Source organism: Procambarus clarkii, chromosome 38 (genome assembly GCF_040958095.1).
Source record: "Procambarus clarkii isolate CNS0578487 chromosome 38, FALCON_Pclarkii_2.0, whole genome shotgun sequence".
Taxonomy (NCBI): domain Eukaryota; kingdom Metazoa; phylum Arthropoda; class Malacostraca; order Decapoda; family Cambaridae; genus Procambarus; species Procambarus clarkii.
The window spans coordinates 11,983,506-11,996,758 of record NC_091187.1 but is presented as its reverse complement, the minus strand read 5'-3'; the positions used below and the strand labels follow the sequence as shown (position 1 = coordinate 11,996,758).

The window sequence follows — 13,253 nt, the reverse complement described above, 5'->3', positions numbered from 1 at the left end:
TTGTGCGTGTTCCCCTTGTGTTAAATAGACTGTCTTTATCTACCCTATCAATTCCCTTCAGAATCTTGAATGTGGTGATCATGTCCCCCCTAACTCTTCTGTCTTCCAGTGAAGTGAGGTTTAATTCCCGTAGTCTCTCCTCGTAGCTCATACCTCTCAGCTCGGGTACTAGTCTGGTGGCAAACCTTTGAACCTTTTCCAGTTTAGTCTTATCCTTGACTAGATATGGACTCCATGCTGGGGCTGCATACTCCAGGATTGGCCTGACATATGTGGTATACAAAGTTCTGAATGATTCTTTACACAAGTTTCTGAATGCCGTTCGTATGTTGGCCAGCCTGGCATATGCCGCTGATGTTATCCGCTTGATATGTGCTGCAGGGGACAGGTCTGGCGTGATATCAACCCCCAAGTCTTTTTCCTTATCTGACTCCTGAAGAATTTCCTCTCCCAGATGATACCTTGTATCTGGCCTCCTGCTCCCTACACCTATCTTCATTATATTACATTTGGTTGGGTTAAACTCTAACAACCATTTGTTCGACCATTCCTTCAGCTTGTCTAGGTCTTCTCGAAGCCTCAAACAGTCCTCTTCTGTTTTAATCCTTCTCATAATTTTAGCATCGTCCGCAAACATTGAGAGAAATGAATCGATACCCTCCGGGAGATCATTTACATATATCAGAAACAAGATAGGACCGAGTACAGAGTGTGTGTGTGTGTGTGTGTGTGTGTGTGTGTGTGTGTGTGTGTGTGTGTGTGTGTGTGTGTGTGTGTGTGTGTGTGTGTGTGTGTGTGAGTGTGTGTGTGTGTGTGTGTGTGTGTGTGCGTGTGTGTGTGTGTGTGTGTGCTCATCTAGCTGCACTTTCGGGGACTGAGCTCCAGGTCTTGGGCTCTGCCTCTCACCCCACAATCACCTGGTAGCAAAGCAGTGTGTGAAGGCTGCCTACACCGCTTTCTTTTCACACTTAGTCTACTTATTGATTACTCGTTGTTAATAAATTATCTGTAACCACTGTTGTTTATTCTTGTTCCCACCATGGATGACAGTCCTTGTGTGTGGGCTTACCTGTGCTTGCGGGGTTGAGCTCCAGCTCTTTGATCCAAACTCTCAACGTTCAGTCAACTGCAGTGCAGGTTTACAAGCGTGTTCAGTTCCTTACCTTGAGGTTACCTTGAGGTGCTTCCGGGGCTTAGCGTCCCCGCGGCCCGGTCGTCGACCAGGCCTCCTGGTTGCCGGACTGATCAACCAGGCTGTTGGACGCGGCTGCTCGCAGCCTGACGTACGCCTGGTTGATCAGGTATCCTTTGGAGGTGCTTATATCTACTGGTACTTATATCTACGGAGTTCTGTCATATCTACACATGGAATTGTTTATGGAGGCTGCTTCTACCATCCTTCTTAGTGCATTTAATTTGTCACTCCTCATTAAATAAAATATAATGACTATATATACTATAATTATTATTTGGGAACTTTGTTAATATTTGTGGCCCCTTGTTCGTGTATTACCCATTAAAATAGTCTGCTCTATCAATTTCCCTGATAATTTTGTATGTAGTAAACATGTCTACCCTAACTCTGCCATCTTTTAGTGACGCGATGGTTAGTTCCTGTAGCTTTTCTTCGCAACTTATACCCCTTAGTCCTGGGACTAGTCTGGTGGCATACCAGTGAACGTTCTCCAACTTCGTTTCGTGTTTGATTAGACAAGGACTCCACGCTGGCGCCGCATATTTCATTATTGGTCTAACATATGTGGTAAACAAGGTCCATCTCCTCGACGGGGTTCCGTAAAATCAGTCTGGGCGAAATTACCTCAAATATTATCATGAAGTGTTTAGATAAGTGATGCACGAGCCGCACGAGGGAACGCCTTCATATCCACTGATAACATTACATCAATTTCTCAAGGCTCAACACAGCCTGTAACCTCCCCTCGCACTGTCTGCAAGTCCCACGGCTGTAAATCCCAACATACAAAAAATTATCATCCAAAAACATCATTATGTCATATATAAAATTAATTCCACCTGTGAACACATTAAACAATAGGAAGCCTACACTTGAACAGAAAACTCCCAATAAATATAGATTAGTTACCTCTGAAACGTCAACAACTGAGCCCATAAATTCTGGAATCTGTAAACCCGGGAGTCTATAAAGTGGTGGGTTATGACAAATGAAGGGCGGTGGTGAGGGTTCGCGGTTACAGATGGCCAATAATAAGAGGATCCCAACCGTCTATACAGAGGCGGCCCAGGTAAGGCTTAGGCCTCACCGCACATACGCCAGAAGCCTTTCCTGTATGACAACTTGGCTTAGTTTATTCGCTCACACGGCCAGGCCTACTGCGGCTCGTATATATTCAAGGGTTTCATTTGAGAGCATCCACACGGGAGCAGCACTAGGAGCAGGAGCCACACGGGAGCAGGAGCCACACGGGAGCAGGAGCCACACGGGAGCAGGAACCACACGGGAGCAGGAGCCACACGAGAGCATGAGCCACACGGGAGCAGCACTAGGAGCAGGAGCCACACGGGAGCAGGAGCCACACGGGAGCAGGAGCCACACGGGAGCAGGAGCCACACGAGAGCAGGAGCCACACGGGAGCAGCACTAGGAGCAGGAGCCACACGGGAGCAGGAGCCACACGGGAGCAGGAACCACACGGGAGCAGGAGCCACACGGGAGCAGGAACCACACGGGAGCAGGAGCCACACGGGAGCAGGAACCACACGGGAGCAGGAGCCACACGGGAGCATGAGCCACACGGGAGCAGCACTAGGAGCAGGAGCCACACGGGAGCAGGAGCCACACGAGAGCATGAGCCACACGGGAGCATGAGCCACACGGGAGCAGGAGCCACACGGGAGCAGGAGCCACACGGGAGCAGGAGCCACACGAGAGCAGGAACCACACGAGAGCAGGAGCCACACGGGAGCAGGAGCCACACGAGAGCATGAGCCACACGGGAGCAGCACTAGGAGCAGGAGCCACACGGGAGCAGGAGCCACACGGGAGCAGGAGCCACACGAGAGCATGAGCCACACGGGAGCAGCACTAGGAGCAGGAGCCACACGGGAGCAGGAGCCACACGGGAGCAGGAGCCACACGAGAGCAGGAGCCACACGGGAGCAGCACTAGGAGCAGGAGCCACACGGGAGCAGGAGCCACACGGGAGCATGAGCCACACGGGAGCAGCACTAGGAGCAGGAGCCACACGGGAGCAGGAGCCACACGAGAGCATGAGCCACACGGGAGCATGAGCCACACGGGAGCAGGAGCCACACGGGAGCAGGAGCCACACGGGAGCAGGAGCCACACGAGAGCAGGAACCACACGAGAGCAGGAGCCACACGGGAGCAGGAGCCACACGAGAGCATGAGCCACACGGGAGCAGCACTAGGAGCAGGAGCCACACGGGAGCAGGAGCCACACGGGAGCAGGAGCCACACGAGAGCAGGAGCCACACGGGAGCAGCACTAGGAGCAGGAGCCACACGGGAGCAGGAGCCACACGGGAGCAGGAGCCACACGGGAGCAGCACTAGGAGCAGGAGCCACACGGGAGCAGGAGCCACACGGGAGCATGAGCCACACGGGAGCAGGAACCACACGGGAGCAGGAGCCACACGGGAGCATGAGCCACACGGGAGCAGGAGCCACACGGGAGCAGGAGCCACACGGGAGCAGGAGCCACACGGGAGCAGGAACCACACGGGAGCAGGAGCCACACGGGAGCAGGAGCCACACGGGAGCTGGAGCCACACGGGAGCAGGAGCCACACGGGAGCAGGAGCCACACGGGAGCAGGAGCCACACGGGAGGAGCCACACGGGAGCAGGAGCCACACGGGGGCAGGAGCCACACGGGAGCAGGAGCCACACGGGAGGAGCCACACGGGAGCAGGAGCCACCCGGGAGCAGGAGCCACACGGGAGCAGCACTTGGAGCAGGAGCCACACGGGAGCAGCACTAGGAGGAGGAGCCACACGGGAGCAGGAGCCACACGGGAGCAGGAGCCACACGGGAGCAGCACTAGGAGCAGGAGCCACACGGGAGCTGGAGCCACACGGGAGCAGGAGCAACACGGGAGCAGGAGCCACACGGGAGCAGGAGCAACACGGGAGCAGGAGCCACACGGGAGGAGCCACACGGGAGCAGGAACAACGTCCTCCATTAATGAGTAATTTGGGAGGCGCGCCTCTCAGATCACTAATCATACACGGAATCTTGGAAGATTTTTTTCATATAGATATTGTGTGATAAGAGCTGATGCTGGATGGACCTGACGCCAGCATCCCGCAGGGTCCTCACGGCATCTTGCTGCTCCTTCATCATCATCATCATCATCATCATCATCATCATCATCATCATCATCATCATCATCATCATCATCATCATCATCATCATCATCATCATCGTCATCATCATCATCATCATCATCATCATCATCATCGTCGTCGTTGGCGTAAGCATCATCACCATCCCCCCCCCCTTCACTTACACACACACACACACACGGATGGAATGCATTAGGCAGTGATGTGGTGGAGGCTGACTCCATACACACTTTCAATTGTAGATATGATAGAGCCCAGTAGGCTCAGGAATCTGCACATCAGTTGATTGACAGTTGAGAGGCGGGACCAAAGAGCCAGAGCTCAACCCTCGCAAGCACAAATAGATAGTTGTGTACCTGGATAGATTGTTCTGGGAGTTCTACTCCCCAATCATCAGCAGAATAACGAGGGCAGCATATGCCATACTGGCAAACGTCCAGTTATCCTTCAGCAACTTGGACAAAGATGCCTTCCGAGCGCTGTATACATCCTTTGAGACCCATTATTGAGTCGGGTATGCTGTCACGGCATGGAACCCCCTACATAAAGAAGCACAAAATAAAACTAGAAAAGGTTAAAAAATGTGCAACAAGACTCGTTCCTGAGTTAACGGGACTGATCGAGCTATGAAGAAAGACCGAAGGAACTGGACCTGACTATACTGGAGAAAGCAGGAATTGAGCAAACATGATAACAACGTATACGATACTAAAGAGATTGACAAAGTAGATATAGAAGCAATGTCCAAATTAATGAACAGTAAAACGAGATAACATAATTGGAAACTGGGAACACAGATGACTCCTTACCTTGAGGTGCTTCCGGGGCTTAGTGTCCCCGCGGCCCGGTCGTCGACCAGGCCTCCTAGTTGCTGGACTGATCAACCAGGCTGTTAGACGCGGCTGCTCGCAGCCTGACGTATGACGACTCACAGAGATGTCAGAAAGAACTGTTTTCAATTTCATAAATATGTGGAAGGAACTAGAGGAGGAAGTCGTGGAAGCCAATACCGTATACAGCTTTTATGTCAATATGACTTGAAGAACGAGTGAAGTGAGTCACTACATTGAACCAGTGATGGTCGAAAGGTGGGGCTTAAGAGCAAGAGCTCGTCCTTGCCAGCTCAACCAGGTGAGTACAAGTAGATGAGTACACACTGCTGGATGACTTGAACTAACAGTTGGCTACTGGAGTTTAACTCTAGCAAGGGCAAAGTAATAAATCTGAGTGCTGGGATCTGGAGGCCCGACAAAAAGCCAAATGGGAGATGAAACACTTCAAGAATCATGCAGAGGAATACTTGTGTAAAGGAGGAAATGTATATGTTTATCTCTCAGAATGTTCGGTAATACGTTTATTGCTGGTGATGTGTGTCTATGTATGTATTAACACGATGTACTGAACGGGGTGAGAATAGCTTGAGCTACCTCATCCCTTTGTTTGTATTTTACCTCAATAAACTTATTTCAATTTCAATTTCAATGCAGAGGAAAGGATTTGGGGGTTGATATCCCACCGAGCCTGTCTACCGAAGCTCACATTAATCAGATATAGTCAGCGGCGTATGCAAGATTGGCCAACATATGAACTGCATTTAGAGATGTGAATGAGGAATCGTTCAGGACCATGTATCCCACGTATATCTGACTAATCTTAGAATACGCAGCGTCAGTGTTGAGTCCTTATCGTCTCTAACGCACAGCAAAGTTGCTGAGACTCCCGAGTTTTACCAAGATTACTTGCCCTAGCGCTGAGAGATATGACTTACAAGGAAAGACTAATGGCATTCAACCTCGCGTCGCTGTAAAACAAGAGAATTGGGGAAGACGTGACTGATCACCACGTAAAATTGATTGGACTGACAAAGACAGATTATTCGGGAATGGGAGTGCACGAGGAAGGGGACACAGGTGGAAACCGCGTACCCAAATGAGCCACAGAGACATCATCAATTATTTGTCAGTGTCAAGGAAGAGAACAAATGGAATGCACTAAAAAGTTGAGTCCGCCGCCAAGTCCAATGTACTTATTTCCATTCCAAAGAACTCTCAAGCACCTGTGTTCTCTGATAACTATACCGGCGCTGCAGGCGACGAGTCACAATAACGTAGCTAATGTATGTTGACCAGACCACACACTAGAAGGTGAAGGGACGACGACATTTCGGTCCGTCTTGAACCATTCTCAATCGACTTGAGAATGGTCCAGGACGGACCTAAACGTCGTCGTCCCTTCACCTTCTAGTGTGTGGTCTGGTCAATATACCGGAGGTGCCCTAAAGATACTGTTACCAAAACAACAGTTCATGCAGCCCGTTCTCGCCAGGGTTCCCAACGTCAACACCATATATGTGACTGCCCTGTTATCAGTGACTTCAGACCAAATGGTATGGAGCACCTTGAGCTCTGTAATTATTTCATACACTCACGAATATTGGAATATCTTCTTGTGCTGTACCTAGAGTGTGCTAGCGGAGATCAAGCCTCACATTTCATGTTCTCTCCTGATTCCATGTACGACTAACCATCCTGTGAGATTGGTATATTAGATGACCTTATGGCCAGTGTTTGATCTACACTGTGTAATCTCTCACACAGAACTAGGTGGCAGCACACTGCTCTGTATACCTAAGCTTCTTAATAAAAAAGGTCAGGAAACTCGCGGATCAGCCTAAAATGATAGTACTGAGAGTAACTATTGTGTGGGCAGTACCAATATGTAGTGATGGACCACCAGACAGTTGATTTTTGTATTACTGAATTTGGACAAACCGGAAACCACGCCTAGCAATCCTGGGCCTAATGCACGCTATCTTAGATCTAAAATAATACATAGAAGTGCTATACTACGCCTAGGAATGTTTAAGTTTGGTTTTCAGGTTCATTTTGCTGACTATAAAATTAAAAAGTACAAAAAGTGAACTTTTCTAAAATTACCAATAAATAGAAATGGTGGTCCATTACTACATACAGATACTTTGGACCAAATAGTTACTATAAATACTATCTTTTCAGGAGGATGGGCAGGAAAACAACATATCCGCCACCTGTGACAAGCTGGCGCATATTTAGCAGTTAAGGAATATGCCTGCAACTGTGGAGAGTGGACTGTGCAACACAGGAAAGTCTCCTAACACTGAGCAGTCATCTCACACAGGAAGGCATCCTGCAGGAAGGAGACATAGATGATCGCCGCTCACTACTCCACAACACCTTCCTCACTCACCACAACCTGCCTTACAACACCTGATCTGTCATCACACGCACCAGCACGAGGCTCTGCACACCTCACGCCATCTATTGTCGCGAGTTTGTCCCATCGCTAAAAACAAGAATGAATTTGACCTGCAACATGCAGTGGGAAGGTTGGCCTTGAATTAGACAACGACTCACGGCTTACCGAACCACAAGAGTGCAACCCGCTCTCGCACAAGACAGCACATATAAGACTTATTGCTTATAGTCACTATTTGGCTCATACATAAGTACATATGTGACATATTCCAAGCCAACCATATCACTGGTTGCAGAGTGACAAGGCGTTCACCGCTGTTGTTGTTGTTGTTTTACATTCAGCTACTCTGAACAAGCTCCAAGAAGCACGGGCTATGGTGAGCCCGTAGTGGACTTACCTGGCACAGGAGACTTTCACCGCTGGACCCTAGCTAACTTATATATGTTGTGGAATAATATGTGATCTTTCCACCTCTCTTTCTCCCGACCCCCCTTACCTTTCCTTCCCCCCCCCCCCAGGACCCAAATAACCCCCCCCCCCCTGTCCCTGCTAACTCACCGGGTTCCCGTGAAAGGGTTAAATCGGCGCAGAGGGGCACAAAAGGGTGTGTGGGGATGGAGAGGCTCTGGCCAGGGTGTTCTTGGTATAGAGGGAGGCAGAGGCGAGGGTTTGTGTTTTGTATGTGTACTGTATTGGGGGAGTTGGGTGTTGTGCCCTGGTGGTGGTGTGGGTGTTGGAGGAGGAGGGGGGTTAGGTGGAGATGTGAGAGGTGATGGAGGGAGCTGCGGCCGTGAGGTGAAGGGAGGGACTCGAGGAAGGAAAGGGGGGATGGCGTGGGAAAATGATGGAGAGAGGGAGGGAGGGAAGGGGAACTTGGGGTGCGACATCCTAGCATAAGCGGCCTACAGTGAGGCCTGGCAAGAATTATATACTGTATATACCTCAAAGTATATAGCCCCGCATATAGCTCTATTTACACCGAGAGACTGCTTCAGTATCGGACAACGTTGAAAATGGTTTGTTAGTCAAGTACATCGCCGGCCTTAATAATCCTTCTGCGGTTGGTAGGCCTAAAACCCAACACTACCAGTGAGGCCTACCCAGATGGCTAGTTTTTTTGTTTTATGTAATTCAAAATTACAAAAATCAAATGTCTCACATCTTTATGTTGGTTGAGCGTAAAGCGGCCGAGTGTTAACCTACAGCAGCAGCAGCAGCAGTAACACCAGCAGTAGCAGCAGTAACACCAGCAGCAGCAGTAACACCTGCAGCAGCAGCAGCAGTAACACCAGCAGTAGCAGCAGTAACACCAGCAGCAGCAGTAACACCTGCAGCAGCAGCAGCAGTAACACCAGCAGTAGCAGCAGTAACACCAGCAGCAGCAGTAACACCAGCAGCAGCAGTAACACCAGCAGTAGCAGCAGTAACACCAGCAGCAGCAGTAACACCAGCAGCAGCAGTAACACCAGCAGTAGCAGCAGTAACACCAGCAGTAGCAGCAGTAACACCAGCAGTAGCAGCAGTAACACCAGCAGTAGCAGCAGTAACACCAGCAGCAGCAGTAACACCAGCAGCAGCAGCAGTAACACCAGCAGTAGCAGCAGTAACACCAGCAGTAGCAGCAGTAACACCAGCAGCAGCAGTAACACCTGCAGCAGCAGCAGCAGTAACACCAGCAGTAGCAGCAGTAACACCAGCAGCAGCAGTAACACCAGCAGCAGCAGTAACACCAGCAGTAGCAGCAGTAACACCAGCAGTAGCAGCAGTAACACCAGCAGTAGCAGCAGTAACACCAGCAGTAGCAGCAGTAACACCAGCAGCAGCAGTAACACCAGCAGCAGCAGCAGTAACACCAGCAGTAGCAGCAGTAACACCAGCAGTAGCAGCAGTAACACCAGCAGCAGCAGTAACACCTGCAGCAGCAGCAGCAGTAACACCAGCAGTAGCAGCAGTAACACCAGCAGCAGCAGTAACACCAGCAGCAGCAGTAACACCAGCAGTAGCAGCAGTAACACCAGCAGCAGCAGTAACACCAGCAGCAGCAGTAACACCAGCAGTAGCAGCAGTAACACCAGCAGTAGCAGCAGTAACACCAGCAGTAGCAGCAGTAACACCAGCAGTAGCAGCAGTAACACCAGCAGCAGCAGTAACACCAGCAGCAGCAGCAGTAACACCAGCAGTAGCAGCAGTAACACCAGCAGTAGCAGCAGTAACACCAGCAGCAGCAGTAACACCAGCAGTAACAGCAGTAACACCAGCAGCAGCAGCAGTAACACCAGCAGTAGCAGCAGTAACACCAGCAGTAGCAGCAGTAACACCAGCAGTAGCAGCAGTAACACCAGCAGTAGCAGCAGTAACACCAGCAGTAGCAGCAGTAACACCAGCAGTAGCAGCAGTAACACCAGCAGTAGCAGCAGTAACACCAGCAGTAGCAGCAGTAACACCAGCAGCAGCAGTAACACCAGCAGCAGCAGCAGTAACACCAGCAGTAGCAGCAGTAACACCAGCAGTAGCAGCAGTAACACCAGCAGCAGCAGCAGTAACACCAGCAGTAGCAGCAGTAACACCAGCAGCAGCAGTAACACCAGCAGTAGCAGCAGTAACACCAGCAGCAGCAGTAACACCAGCAGCAGTAACACCAGCAGCAGCAGTAACACCAGCAGCAGCAGCAGTAACAACAACAGTAGCAGCAGTAACACCAGCAGTAGCAGCAGTAACACCAGCAGTAGCAGCAGTAACACCAGCAGTAGCAGTAACACCAGCAGCAGCAGTAACGCCAGCAGCAGTAACACCAGCAGCAGCAGTAACGCCAGCAGCAGTAACACCAGCAGCAGCAGTAACACCAGCAGCAGCAGCAGGAACACCAGCAGTAGCAGCAGTAACAACAGCAGTAGCAGCAGTAACACCAGCAGTAGCAGCAGTAACACCAGCAGCAGCAGTAACACCAGCAGTAGCAGCAGTAACAGCAGTAGCAGCAGTAACACCAGCAGTAGCAGCAGTAACACCAGCAGTAGCAGCAGTAACACCAGCAGTAGCAGCAGTAACACCAGTAGCAGTAACAGCAGCAGCAGAAACAGTAACACCAGCAGTAACAGTAACACCAGCAGCAGCAACAGTAACACCAGCAGCAGCAGTAACACCAGCAGCAGCAGCAGCAGTAACACCATCAGTAGCAGCAGTAACAGCAGTAACACCATCAGTAGCAGCAGTAACACCAGCAGCAGCAGTAACACCATCAGTAGCAGCAGTAACACCAGCAGTAGCAGCAGTAACACCAGCAGTAGCAGCAGTAACACCAGTAGCAGTAACAGCAGCAGCAGAAACAGTAACACCAGCAGCAGCAACAGTAACACCAGCAGCAACAACAGTAACACCAGCAACAACAATAACACCAGCAGCAGCAGTAACACCAGCAGCAGCAACAGTAACACCATCAGTAGCAGTAACACCAGCAGCAGCAACAGTAACACCAGCAGTAGCAGCAGTAACACCATCAGTAGCAGCAGTAACACCAGCAGCAGCAGCAGTAACACCAGCAGTAGCAGCAGTAACAGCAGTAGCAGCAGTAACACCAGCAGTAGCAGCAGTAACACCAGCAGTAGCAGCAGTAACACTAGCAGTAGCAGCAGTAACACCAGCAATAGCAGTAACACCAGCAATAGCAGTAACACCAGCAGCAGTAGCAGTAACACCAGCAGCAGTAGCAGTAACACCAGCAGCAGCAACAGCAGCAGCAGAAACAGTAACACCAGCAGTAGCAGCAGTAACACCAGCAGTAGCAGCAGTAACACCAGCAATAGCAGTAACACCAGCAGCAGTAACACCAGCAGTAGCAGCAGTAACACCAGCAATAGCAACAATAACACCAGCAGCAGCAGCAGTAACACCAGCAATAGCAACAGTAACACCAGCAGCAGCAGCAGCAGTAACACCAGCAGGAGCAGCAGTAACACCAGCAATAGCAGTAACACCAGCAGCAGCAGCAGTAACACCAGCAGTAGCAGCAGTAACACCACCAATAGCAGCAGTAACACCATCAGCAGCAGTAATACCAGCAGCAGCAACAGTAACACCAGCAGCAGCAGCAGTAACACCAGCTGCAGCAGCAGTAACACCAGCAGCAGCAGCAGTAACAACACCAGCAGCAGCAGTAACACCAGCAGCAACAGCAGTAACACCAGCAGCAGCAGTAACACCAGCAGCAACAGCAGTAACACCAGCAGCAGCAGTAATACCAGCAGCAGCAGTAACACCAGCAGCAGCAGTAACACCAGCAGCAGTAACAACACCAGCAGCAGCAGTAACAACAGCAGCAGCAACAGTAACAACAGCAGCAGCAACAGTAACAACAGCAGCAGCAACAGTAACAACAGCAGCAGCAGCAGTAACAACAGCAGCAGCAACAGTAACAACAGCAGCAGCAGCAGCAGTAACACCAGCAGCAGCAGTAACATCAGCAGCAGCAGTAACACCAGCAGCAGCAGTAACAACACCAGCAGCAGCAGTAACAACAGCAGCAGCAACAGTAACAACAGCAGCAGCAACAGTAACAGCAGCAGCAACAGCAACAACAGCAGCAACAGTAGTAACAACAGCAACAGTAGTAACAACAGCAGCAGTAGTAACAACAGCAGCAGCAGTAGTAACAACAGCAGTAACATCAGCAGCAGCAGTAGTAACAACAGCAGTAACAACAGCAGCAGCAGTAGTAACAACAACAGTAACAACAGTAGCAGCAGTAGTAACAACAGCAGTAACAACAGCAGCAGCAGTAGTAACAACAACAGTAACAACACCAGCAGCAGTAGTAACAACAGCAGCAGCAGTAGTAACAACAGCAGTAACAACAGCAGCAGCAGTAGTAACAACAGCAGTAACAACAGCAGCAGCAGTAGTAACAACAGCAGCAGCAGTAATAACAACAGCAGTAACAACAACAGCAGCAGTAGTAACAACAACAATAACAACAGCAGCAGCAGTAGTAACAACAGCAGTAACATCAGCAGCAGCAGTAGTAACAACAGCAGCAGCAGTAGTAACAACAGCAGCAGCAGTAGTAACAACAGCAGTAACAACAGCAGCAGCAGTAGTAACAACAGCAGTAACAGCAGCAGTAGTAACAGCAGCAGCAGCAACAGTAACAACAGCAGCAGCAGTAGTAACAACAGCAGTAACAGCAGCAGTAGTAACAGCAGCAGCAGCAACAGTAACAACAGCAGCAGCAGTAGTAACAACAGCAGCAACAACATCAGCAGCAAAATTCGACTTTCTCTCTCAAACTTCTTAAATTTGCCGGCGATGAGTCACAAAAACGTGGCTAAAGTATGTTGACCAGACCACACACTAGAAGGTGAAGGGACGACGACGTTTCGGTCCGTCCTGGACCATTCTCAAGTCGATTTCTTAAATTTCCGTCTGGCACCTAAATATGGAGAAGACTAACCATTGCCCTTAGTCTGAGCATTATCAAGATCACGAGAGCGATTATCAACCCGCCTTACAAGACATCGATCTAGGACCCACACTCTGACCCTATCAAAGAGGCCACAGGAATGTCCATGGTCATCGAGGCGAAGGAGGAGCAGGCTGCTGAGTTCGGAGACAGATCTTGTGTCGAACACGGCACCAGTCGGCCATATTTGTCTGGGGGTTGTTGGAAGGTGTTCTTTCTGGCGGA

At 50.3% G+C, this 13,253-nt stretch overlaps 1 protein-coding gene across 7 annotated transcripts in view; it reads right to left on the bottom strand.

The window, feature by feature from the left end:
• The window catches only part of LOC123771958 (zinc finger protein castor homolog 1), a 397,241-nt gene that overhangs the window by 311,258 nt on the left and 72,730 nt on the right, over positions 1 to 13,253 (bottom strand). The window lies entirely within an intron of this gene.